This window comes from Periplaneta americana, chromosome 15 (assembly GCF_040183065.1).
Source record: "Periplaneta americana isolate PAMFEO1 chromosome 15, P.americana_PAMFEO1_priV1, whole genome shotgun sequence".
Classification (NCBI taxonomy): Eukaryota; Metazoa; Arthropoda; class Insecta; order Blattodea; family Blattidae; genus Periplaneta; species Periplaneta americana.
The window spans coordinates 183183280-183195650 of record NC_091131.1 but is presented as its reverse complement, the minus strand read 5'-3'; positions in this window follow the sequence as shown (position 1 = coordinate 183195650).

Here is a 12371-nt window from a genome sequence, read left to right as displayed (position 1 = left end):
GTATTCAGTACGGATCGTATTCAGATCGAACTGAATACTGCATGAAAACGTAGTAAATCTTAATGTCTAAAAATCCGGACGCATGTGAGTAAATGTAGGCCTAGCCTACTCTTAAAAATTCTGCGAGCAGATGCAGGATATCAAAGAAGATGAGAGAAAATTAAACATAGTACATTTATAAAATTAGCATTGCGAAACTTTCCACAACAGACCTATTGATGTATATAACACACATTAAATACAATAAATACTTATTCAAAACGAAACTAAGCCACTTTTAAAACGTCTATTTTATTATAGACTTGGTTCAGTTTCTTTCAATCCAATGCATGCGTTCGAGGGTTTTTTTTAATAATGTTCGTGTTAATATTGTTTTATTGCAATGTTTATTAAATAAGAATTTGTTAAATTTATTTGAATCATTTTATAAATGTATTGAAAAAATAAGCTTGCTAATAACACATCAATAGGATGGTTATTACTTTATTAGGATTTTGAAATTCACTATGGACAAGTAGGCCTACTAATGTAAACATTTAGACGTAAAAGTTTTACTCTTTATTTAATAACCTTCCGAAACTCAGGAAGATGTTCAGAATTAGCCAACAGAAATTATGTCCATAAGATTTATATCTGAAAACTGTACAATCAAAATAATATGTTGCACTATTGTTCTTACTTGCATCATTGCTGTCATTACTGGCTTATTACCCGATGTATTCCACACAACGACTGAGAAGCAGAATAATTCCCGCTATCGCCATTGCGCATCTAAAGTATCCGTTTCAAAATGGACTAAGAAGTATTCAATAATTAAGCTCTCCTAACATCCAATAGGGGGCCGAATTTGTTGTCGGCAGAGCAGCTTAAAGCAGACCAGGAGTGAGAGAGTTTTTTACATTGTAGCAAAATCAGGCTTGCCACACGTACATGATCGTATGAGGTTCGACCGAACTCCACGCAATTTTATACAACTATTTACTGAAAGAAATTCATTTATAATTAAATACAGAAAAAGTAATTAAAATTATAAAAAAACGCAATAAACTCGCCACATAAAGTATAATAAAATAAACGAAATGAATAACAAATAGTTAAACCAGTAGAAAAAAAATATAACAAGAGTTCTTCAATAATAATTGAATGCAATCACATTCAATTATTATTGACATACCACGCAATAGATTGCCTAGATTACTTAAACACTACACCCCATCAGGCACAAAGATACCAAGGAAGACCATTGAAGAGACTCCTCGACATCTGATTTGAGATCGGATCAGAGCAACAGTGGTCCGAAGGCTTACACTGTAGCCTGAGGCTTATTGTGTTTACCACTCCTATTCTGTGAATTATTGGGTAGCCGAACGGACGCGCCACAAAAAAATGTCCTTATATATTTTACAGAAAATAACATCGTATGATTTTTCATGTAATATCCATGGAAATTGCTTAACCCAAGATAACTAGTTGAAAACTACGACACTTTTTCCCTTTCACTTTTATCCTTCGTTGATCCTTGCAGCGATGATGAACATGAGCTGCCTGATCATTAGGGCTATGAAAAGGTTAAAGTTAAAGCTAATGATGATACCGAGTATAGCTGCGGCGGGTGACCCCATTCCACCAGCCGCAACTAGTCTATACTCGGTACCATCACTAGCTTTAACTGCTCCCTTTTCATAGCTCTACTGATCATACTGTGTGTGCGTGCGTGCGCGCGCGTGTGTGTGTGTGTGTGTGTGTGTGTGTGTGTGTGTGTGTGCAGACCTTTTGGTGTCACTTATGAGGTTCAAACCTGTCTTCAGACAGTTGACTAAACAACAATAATAATTTGTTATTACAGTCAAATAATTTGTTAATATTATTGAACTATAGTTGTTTAGGGAACTGTCCGAAGACAGGTCTGAATCTCAAAAGTGATACCAAGAAGACACCACTTATGAGGCAACTAGGCCTGGAGATAATGGGGTAGGGTGGTTAGTTTCGTTACCCTCCATTGCATACATCGCCGACTAGCTACATATTACACTAATCAGACTTCAGATGTATACAAACAACTATTGTTCTTCCTCTGACACATGTCGTCAAGTGATAACTAAGGTTCGTTTCGCCATACGAAACAACAGATGTAACTGGGAGATTCGTAGGTCATGTTACCGCGGAACATTGCCATATAATAGTATAAGGATGTAGACATACCTGATATTTCACATTTTCAGTTTGTACTAGCTAATTTTTGAGGTTGATAGGAGTTTTTCTATATACAAGCATTTTGTAATGAAGGGGAGAAATGTTTAATTGGAAACACTACAACGTGATCATCAAATGTATATTACATAAAAACCAAAATATAAAGGTCCACTGTAATTCCATAGAATTTTGTGTTTGTTTTAAATTCTGTTTTTAAGTTTTTGTTGTCATATAATTTTTGGAGCTCTTTTGTTACAATAATACTCTGTTGTATAGGCCTAGACTATATTATGTAGAATTATTTCGTATGTCAAACATTTACTGAAAGAATTGTTTGCAGTTGTACACAATTTTATTTATTGTACCTCCATATAAGATACACCAGAGAAACGGAAGTACCTAGCACTTCTTTCCGTAGTCTTGAGCATAGTGTGAATTTTATTAGTAACAACAATGTAATTTATTCGTCACAACAATAATTCCTTTCTACAATTCACCTTAAACGCTCTCGTCAACAATTGGATCTTCACTCAACACAGTATTCGTTATAGCACTCCACTGACGACAATGACAATTTACTTGGACTATTACGCACAACAATGAACTGTTAATCTTAACTAATATTTACAAAGCACTATTTACAAATCACAACTACCAGTTCTCAGTTCACAGTTCTTCTATCTCAGTCACTCGAGTTCACACTATCTCGAACCAGAGACCTTCAGAGACAGTTCACTGTACTCGAACTCGGGTCCCTCCAACTGCGGTCCACTGCACTCGAACTCAGGTCCCTCCAACTGCGGTCCACTGCACTCGAACTCAGGCCTTCGGATGCTGACGCAGATGCGGACGCACACTCGAGTCGAACTCCGGCACACAAGTCTGGCTTGCTTGCTCTGGCTTACTCACTGACTGAATAACTGAAAACTCTGCTCTAGTTCGCTGGCGCTTCTTCTTTTATAGCAAAATCATAGTTGCGAGAAATTTCTACAGGTGTGTAGAGAATTATCTCGATATCTCCACTTCGACGGACTTCTGGAATAGTCGAGAAGGTCGTTCCACATTCACTGCGTTAAGTAGCAGCTGCGCGCGCAGCCTTCCCTCGCGTGTAGCTCCTTTCCCCTTTCCCCGTGAAGCCCGCGCGATATGCTCTCTCGCGGGACGCTGGTCGTGAGTTCGAATCTCACGTCGCTGTCACAATAGGTATAGTCACTGCATACCTAAGTTTTGTTTAATGTGACCAAATATTGGGCTTTACTAATGAGGCAACTAAACCAGGAGATAATGAAGTATGGTGGCCAGTTCCTTTCCTTTCCATTGCATACATCGCTGACTAGTAACATTATTCCAGTAATCAGACTTCAGATGTGTACAGACAATTATTGTTCTTCATCTAACACATAGCCTATCGTCAAGTGAGATGTATTGCCTGATAGTAGGTAGGCCTAGATATCAGCCAGAACCTCAATCAGAGGTACGCAATAGTTGATAAACTTTAATTGAACTGAAAAAATGATAATCATAGAAAAAGAAATGAGGGCACCATTGCATCGTGTGGGGATTCGCTTATCCAAATGCAATCGACCTGGTTGGCGAGTTGGTATAGCGCTGGCCTTCTATGCCCAAGGTTGCGGGTTCGATCCCGGGCTAGGTCGACGGTATTTATATGTGCTTAAATGCGACAGGCTCATGTCAGTAGATTTACTGGCATGTAAAATAACTCCTGAGGGACAAAATTCCGATACATCCTGCGACGCTGATATAACCTCTGCAGTTGCGAGCGTCGTTAAATAAAACATAGCATTTAGCATTTAGCTTATCCAAATGCAAGAAGAAAGAAAGGAAGGAGCAATGTGAGTTTCGTCACTAACTTGTTCACAGCGATGCCTGGCCCTCTCTATGGATTTTAAATAACCATTTTTGGCTTATGTATTAGTTTTTCTTTCAAACAAGTTAATTATTTTTTAAATGAAGAATCTCTCGCTTCCAATTATTATTTTGAGGGGCGAGACCCCACTATTAATGTCAATGGGGGCAACGCCCCTGGTTTTATGAAAGTTGAGGGGACAGAAAGTGCCTTGTCCTCTCAAATCAGCGCCTATGGAAGATATTATTTTGGAACTTATAATGTTGGTCACCGAGCGGGCTAGCGGTGTGGTAGAGGGCTGGCCTTGCATTCGGGAGGTCCGGAGTTCGATCCCAGTGGCCGATAATCCTGAGGTTTTTCATGGTTTCCTCAGTTATTTCCAGACAAATGCCGGGATTGTACCTCTTGAAAGTCCGGCCATGGACGCCGATCCTTCCCTTAATCCTTTCATATGTATGAGTGAATGATGTGTTATGTGTTAAATGTTTGTGTTGTATCGGAGGTGGCCCTGGCATTGAACTGATCCCTCATCCAGGGAGGCCCTCCATGTCCTTGTGTGGTCAAAAAAGTATGTATGTGATCCAATAGATTAATTCCTCTCCCGGTAGGTCGCGGCCCTGTAAGGCCCGTGTGGCGTGGGTCGTGTAAATGAACCTATAGTCCCGTCGCTCTAATTTCCGGCAGCCAATCGCGTTGCAGGTCGGCTACATTTAAACGTGTGCGTCTTGTGATTCGCTGATGAAGACGTTATTCATTTCTTAACCCCTTTACTCCCACTGTTCCCAAATGGGAACATGCATTATTTACGGCGTAAATGATTTGAGAGGACCAATAATCATCTTATTTTGTTTCTTATGTGTCAATAAGTAGGAATATATAAGAAACACCAACATTTTTAATAAAAAATAATTTGGGCATAAATAATTTGGGCAATTCTGAAATATTTATATTCCAATCATTGAAAGTGTCATGGGATCAAATGGGTTAAGGCTCGATAAATACTTAATATAATCGCCCGACATTTTGGCTCTTTCGTTGGCGTTCGCAGAAAGCACACGAAGACGTTATTTGCCGCTCAATTTATTTGCTCAATTACAGTGCATTTGATTTATTATCATAGGAGCTACGACATGATAATGTTTAACGGTGTGGCAAATAGATTCGTCGTATGGTAGCTCAGCAACGAAAGAACAAAAATGGTGAACGATACTACCTACCTAGACTTTATAGAGCCTTCACTTCCTAAGACGTAAGCAAAGAGGAGGAGTCACGACGGGAATAACAGCGTCGCGACTATAAAAGGGAGAGGTTAAACTAAGGGAAAGAAAGAAAGAATAATGTTGGTCTACAATTAAAATAAAATTAACGGTTAATTCGTTGCATTTAGGCTAGGTTTATTTTTCGTTCAGCATGTCGTTGGCTTACAATATGCAAGAAACATATTTTTAAAGGGGAAAAAGATGCTTTGAAAATCTATATCGTGAGTACACTTACCATGTAAGTCATAATTTATCATCTTGAGCTATAGGTTTTATGTACACCGAGGTTACATCAAAGTATGTTCAACAATGGAAGTCTTTTACAACGCGCCGACATTATAGCGGTGTCGAGTTTGAGTCGACTGCATGAGGATTAATTTGATATAATTAGCGTCTGTTGCATTTATTGATATGAAATATCTGCTGTCGCGCCGGTCAAGAACAACATTTATACTGACTTTAATATTTAGAACCTGACATAGATATTATGTTTGCAAAAAGAAAGAATAGTTTATATTTTTTTCGCTATACAAACAGGAGAATGGCTACTCGTATTAATGAATTTCATAAAGAATATCATTTTTATACAGCGTGTTCATTAAGTATGGAATATCACTCATAACTTCTTAAATTTTATTTGTGTTATACAAAAGCTGTTGAAGATAAACCATACAATATGATACTAGTGTTCGAGAAAAGTTATTCAGGCATATAGAATGTGACAGTAAACTTTATTTTTTTAAATGGTATTCTATTTTAAGATTTACATATTACGAATCTCCATTAAATTTTATGTATGAATATGTATAAATTTTACTCATTTACTTGTTTCATGGTCATCAAACTTGAGACAAATTTAAGTATGCAAAATCATGTTGAGTAGACCATAAAAACAAAACACTATCATTAACCAAACTTTGCAAGAGATACTGAAAATGAGAATCATTCACAGCCAAACAATGTCTATCACGAAAACAGTCCATTGTCTTCCTCACAGTTACATGACTGACCTGTTCCATCTCATATTATAATTATTCCTTTAGGTCTTCAGTATTTTTCGGTTTATCCCATAGGCCAGTGGTCGTCAGCACTCGCTGGAATGTGCAATGGGTACGCCTTGCCGTCCTGTGTGCAACGGAAGAGATAGAGAGCATACCCGCTAGCAGCTACGAGAGCACTATAGTGCACTGCGTTTTCCGCGGGTAAGAGAGGCTAGCCCCAGCGTGCTCTGTGCTGACGACCCCTGCCATAGGCGAAGAGAGAATAGTTTCCTTGGGGGGGGGGGGAGAACCAAAACCATAGAATCCCGATATAACAAGGTTATGGGGGACATTATTTACCTTCTCTCCCCGTTATAGCTTGGCCGTGGTAGAATATATCGGAATATAATCATTTAATAAAGGTATGTATGCTCGATCATGCCGAAATGTAGTAATTATACACCTGGAAGTAGCCCTTTAATGCACCTTATTAAAGTGCACCTATTCATTATAGTTCAGTTGTTCAGCCAATGAGAAATCATCATTGTAGCATTATAAAACCGCAAGTATCGATTATTCTCGGATATGCAAACGAAAGACAACTAGCGAAACGTCACGGAGGCTGGAAATCCAATACTGTCGCAGAAGGTTATGTTCTATTACTATAATAATTAGCGTTAATTGTAAATAATATTCAAATAAATTTAATTTGTCATCTCGTTTTTCAATTCTAAATCAATTTCCAGGTTATATCAAGATTAATGTTCATGTTATTCTCTAGTTTATATCAAGGTCAATGACATTCGTTCATCGGAAAAAATCAATACTTTCGCGTCTGCGAACATCTCACAATTTAGAAGGTCAGTTACGCTCCTCACTTCGATAACCATAACATGAATACTTATGAATAATTTCAAGTTAGAAATATGGTCGAGCATAAAATGTATGAAACTTGCCTATAATGATAATTAAGACGCTCGTATAAAAATTATGAAACTCGCTTGCGCTCGTTTCATAAACAAACATACTCGCGTCTTAATTACTACCATTATAGCCTCGTTGCATAATGTACTATTTCGAGGGGCATATCTCTTACAGTGTTACATCCATATCCGCGATGTTTTGGACCGAGTTGTATAGGGCTTGAACTGTAGATCTACTACAAATTTTAATAGAGTATCATTTAAAACAATCTCCCTATTTTTCTCTCTCATACACAAACACATGTATCGCTACATCAATAACACTACGCAACGGTGCTAACAGAAACTTTTTTATCTGAAGCTTATTGTAATCTCTAATTATTTTACTTAATCTCTCGTTTTTAAGTTTACACATTATACCAGGATTACTTTTCTTTTTTCTGCATTGTTCTGCAGTATGTCATTCATATTTCTCCAAGTGGCGGCCTGAACATCTGCAGACTTCTAACATTTGATTATAGGCTGTTACAAAAAAAAAATTGCAATGCTTCCATTTCTCAAATGAGTATAGAAATTCTTACACATTCAGAAATTTAAACTAAATACAGTAGGCCTATTACAGTCCAGACACATGATCTGAAAACAACAGAAACATAATTATAAAGAAAAGCAAGAAAAATCTTTTGCATTCAATATTTTATAGAAAACAAAAGAGTTCAGACAAGTTTTGGGCGGCAGTGCCCCCCTATGCCCCCCATAACTCCGCCTATGGTTTATCCTGATACACTCTGGACTTTAAATAACTTCAAAGAAAGAAATTATACTGTGGTGTGACCAGATTTCTCGAATGTCAAGTACATAAAACGTTTCACGTTAAAAGATGACAAAAAAGACTTTAGTGTTGTTGAACTGAAATATAAATAAAAGAAATGAGGTGCACTTATAACCAAGAGGTTTTAAAAATGGGGGGGGGGACATCCAATAAGTCTGGGAGTGACTCGGCTATTGTGTACGCTCCCAGCATATAGTGGTTTGCACCGAGGGACTCGTTTTATGGGGAAAAAAAGTATAATCGCCGGTTAATAGTCGGGACAATACAGCAATACGACGACGTACAGTGTATTTAGATAGTCTAGCTGGCCAAAAGTCATTTCTCGAAAACTAATTGCTCAATTTTCATAAAATTTGGTATGCAGCTTCAATTAATGACAGTGAGTAAAGTTTTTAAACAAAATAACAATTAATTCTATAAAAAATAGCAATTATTGTAAAAGAATTTTTTTTTTCGATTTTAATGAAAAAGTAAATTAATATTCATAATGTGATATGCACCTAAAATTGAAAGAGTAAGAGGAAGGAATCTTCCTATTTAGGCTACCATACTCGTTCAGAAGTAACATGCGTCGCCATCACAATCTGAATCCTCGCTGTCAGTTTCTCGTTCGACAACACCGGGTAATGTAGGCTCGGAGAGTGTTGCTTCTCTTGAAATCGACCTCGATTTTCTCCCCTTAATTTCCATAAGTGTGATATAAGGGTCCGAAGAAATAAGTAGCCTATGGAAAATATCGGTATTTGTGTCTTTCTTGATGTTTTCTCGTGAAGACTTCTCTGAAACGTGTATTATTATTCTTTCTCGTCTTCTGGGCTTCCTCAGATAATATGTAGTTGACCAATAGGTATAATAGAGTGTCCTATGATCTTCTCTCCATAAGGCAAGAGTTTGTGAAGGGTTGCATGAATATGATAGCATTTGTACAGGGACATCATTTTATTTTTACTTCAATTTTTATTGTACTTGAGTTTTTTAATGTACAGGGACATCACTTTATGTTTACCAACATTTTTAACATTAACCTGGCTATACTCGGAAACACTGTTACCCCCTTCCATTACAGGAGTTTGATGTTACTAGTGCAATATGTAAACAAATCATTTTACTAGGTATAGGAGGAGAGATATTACGATTTTCAGTTTGATCATCACTTTTACGGAATTTATCAAAATACAGTAGAGTTGTAACATTTTTTTTTTTAAAAAACTCAACTTTTCAGGCGGCTATGTTCGTTATGTAATGTCTACTTTATTTAGCATATTAATTATTGATGTTATCATACAATATAGAGAGTGCATTTAAATTGAGGGGGTCATAAGTAAAGGGCTGTAAGTGCACTTAAGTTACTTTTGAGAAAATGGGGTTTAAATATTTAAGCTTTCGTATAATCGGTGAAATTTTTTATTTAAATTTTAATGTGTGATGCGATTAAATATCCCTTTGCCAATAAAATTTTAGATACTTTTGCTTACACTGGATGCACTTAACTCATGTTATTACAAATGTCACTAGCATTCCTTTGCTTCTAGCCACCTCAATTCAAAAAAGGCTAATCTGAATTTTTAAACAAGTTGCTGAAAATGGTTGCCGTTCATTACAATGCAGGCTTCAATTCAGTACGCATATTATTAAAAACATTTTGAAGCATATTCTCTGAAATTGAATTTATCGTTTCTTGAATATAATTTTTTAGTACGATATTATTAATATAGGTTCTTTCTTCCATAGAAAACGCAACCATATTTATGGAACACACTATACACTGCAGTGTTTACTCCACTGCTTGAAGACTTCGACTGCAACAGCGGCCGTAAGTTTGTGTGTCTGACGGGAGCAAGGACATTAGTGAAGGGGTGAGAGTGAAGTACATTCAGAAATGCAGGTACAATAAAAATGCAAGTAAAAATAAAATGATGTCCCTGTACTTCACTCCTTCCCCTTCTACTAAAGAAGTTTAACCGTCCTCCACACAGATCCAAGACCGCATAAACAGTCATAGTAGCCTTACGGTCATAGTAAACAGTACGTTCCAAAAATATATTCGCGTTTTCCTGTGACGAAAGAGCTTTCAATATTGCATCACTCTCCATTTGCCTACGTCGCATCCCGGTTTCCCCCACCTGCTTCTATTCGCCTCTCTGTAAATGCTAGTGGCTGGGCTGTCTTAGCTCTTTACTGAGAACATTACTTTCTGTTAGGAATTGGACGTCTACGTAATATTATATCCATACAATTGTTTAAAATAACTTACATAAAAGGGCCTCGTTAAGTAATTAACTGTCACGTGATTTCCTCCCTTTCTACGATGCTGCGACGTAACCACTTGGACGGACAGTAGATAGCATGTCTGAGTAATTTTATCTTTTCGGATCGAGCAGAAGTGAAGATTGAATTTACAGTACGTAAGGTACTCTTTTATAGAGTAGCTACAGAATTATTTCAACATGAGTTACTGATACGAAATACGAACCTGGTAATTGGAATTACGTACAATAGTCTATAGCGCGATAATATGCACATTAGAACTAAAGTCTGTTACGAAATGAAGGGCTACCATTTTCAAAATTGTGTTTAAATATCCATATTATGATTATTTTTCAATTTAACTTCATTCTCTATAGTGTACGCTAATGTGCTGTAGACAGTATAATATACACTGCATAATGAATACGTCCACATGAAAAGCTCAGTTCGTGAGTAAAAACACATTGTTAATACTGCACTGTATTTTGATTAAACAAAACCTAATAAAAATGATCAAACTCAAAATCGCGATATTTCCTAGTTTACGTAAATGGATGAACTACTTTGTTTGTATATTACGCCAGTATCATCGAACTCCAGTCGTGGAAGGGGGTAGCAAACGGTGTTTCCGGTTCTTAATCGTTGATCCAAAGGTATAGCCAGGTTAATATTAGAAATGTTAGTAAAAATAAAATGATGTCCCTGTACAAGTGTAGACATATGTTTACATTTGATATAGGACCCTCACAAGAGAACGAAGGTTGCATTTCTCCGAAAAAGTAATTTACCACTTCGATATTATATTTTGTAGAGTGTTATAAACACGCCTATCCAAGAACTGAGCATTAAAGACAGGATTGTGAAATATGATTTTGCCCGGCTAGCTGCTTGGACTGTTCGACAGCGTGCAACGTTCATTGTTAATCTCCCTCCCAAACCACTAACAAAAGTGGTAGAGTAGAGTTGTCTGGAGAAAAAGTAGGCTAGTGTAATCTACCACTTACTATCATAATGTAAACCGGCCTAGGCTGCGTACCAGCTTCGCAATGACACAGCGAGGCTTATGATAGGGAATGAAATTTTGGAGATCCAGCACTGCTACCTTTCACGATCTATTGTGCTAACCCTCACGCTTTGGTGCACTCTCAAACCCACACCGGCTGACTACACTAAGGTTCGCTGCGTATCCAGGTTTCGAGCAGGTCATTCCAGATCTGACGGGGACTCGAACCCGGACCGCCTGCGTAACAGGCTGAAGATCTGACTACTCATCCACCGCAGTGGGAGAAGAGGCTTATGGGTTCTCACGCTGCGAATTCGTGTGCATCAGTAGCTGAACGCATGTTGTGACCAATGGATCTCGCCGTCTGTTTGCTACTTTTGGAAGAGGAAGCTAATGATGAAGAAGAAATTAGACAAAATTGGAGAATGCTATGTTTGCAGTGAAAGGCCTGCTCTTGGACAGAAAATAATGAATGTATGGTTACTGTTTTACAGCTAGATGCAAGGTTATTTACGACCAGTAGACCGTCTTTGCTACTCCACGTATTTAAATTCTGTTTTTTTATTATCCTGAATACTTTATTATTTTCTTCATAATCTGTTCTTGTGAACCCTTATATTGACCTCCAATACTTTGCGTATATTATATTCCGTTCTCCGCAATCTATCGTTGACCAGTCAAGTTGAATAGCTGTTTGTAACGACCCCAACGAGTAGGCTGTACTTCTCACCCCGTCTTTTTCTCACCTGAAGACGGAGATAGAACCAAATCTTCGAAACGTTGTGAATTCATTTAAAATGGAACAATGGAAAAAAAAGTCTAATCTACACCTCTTCTTTACAATGCATCATTGTTTCTTTATCTTTGAGATAAAAAAACTATTTAAAGAAGCCTCGCACAAATCTGTCAGGACGAATCGGTCCGAGGCGACGCTGCAAGGTCTCTGCTAGGTTACACAGAGAGTGTACGTCGCAGCTGTAGAAATCACTCGCTGTAGGCTAGCGGTGACCAAAGCGGGTGTACTTTAGATCTTTTCCCTAGAAGGATAAAATTATTAAGTTTTATAT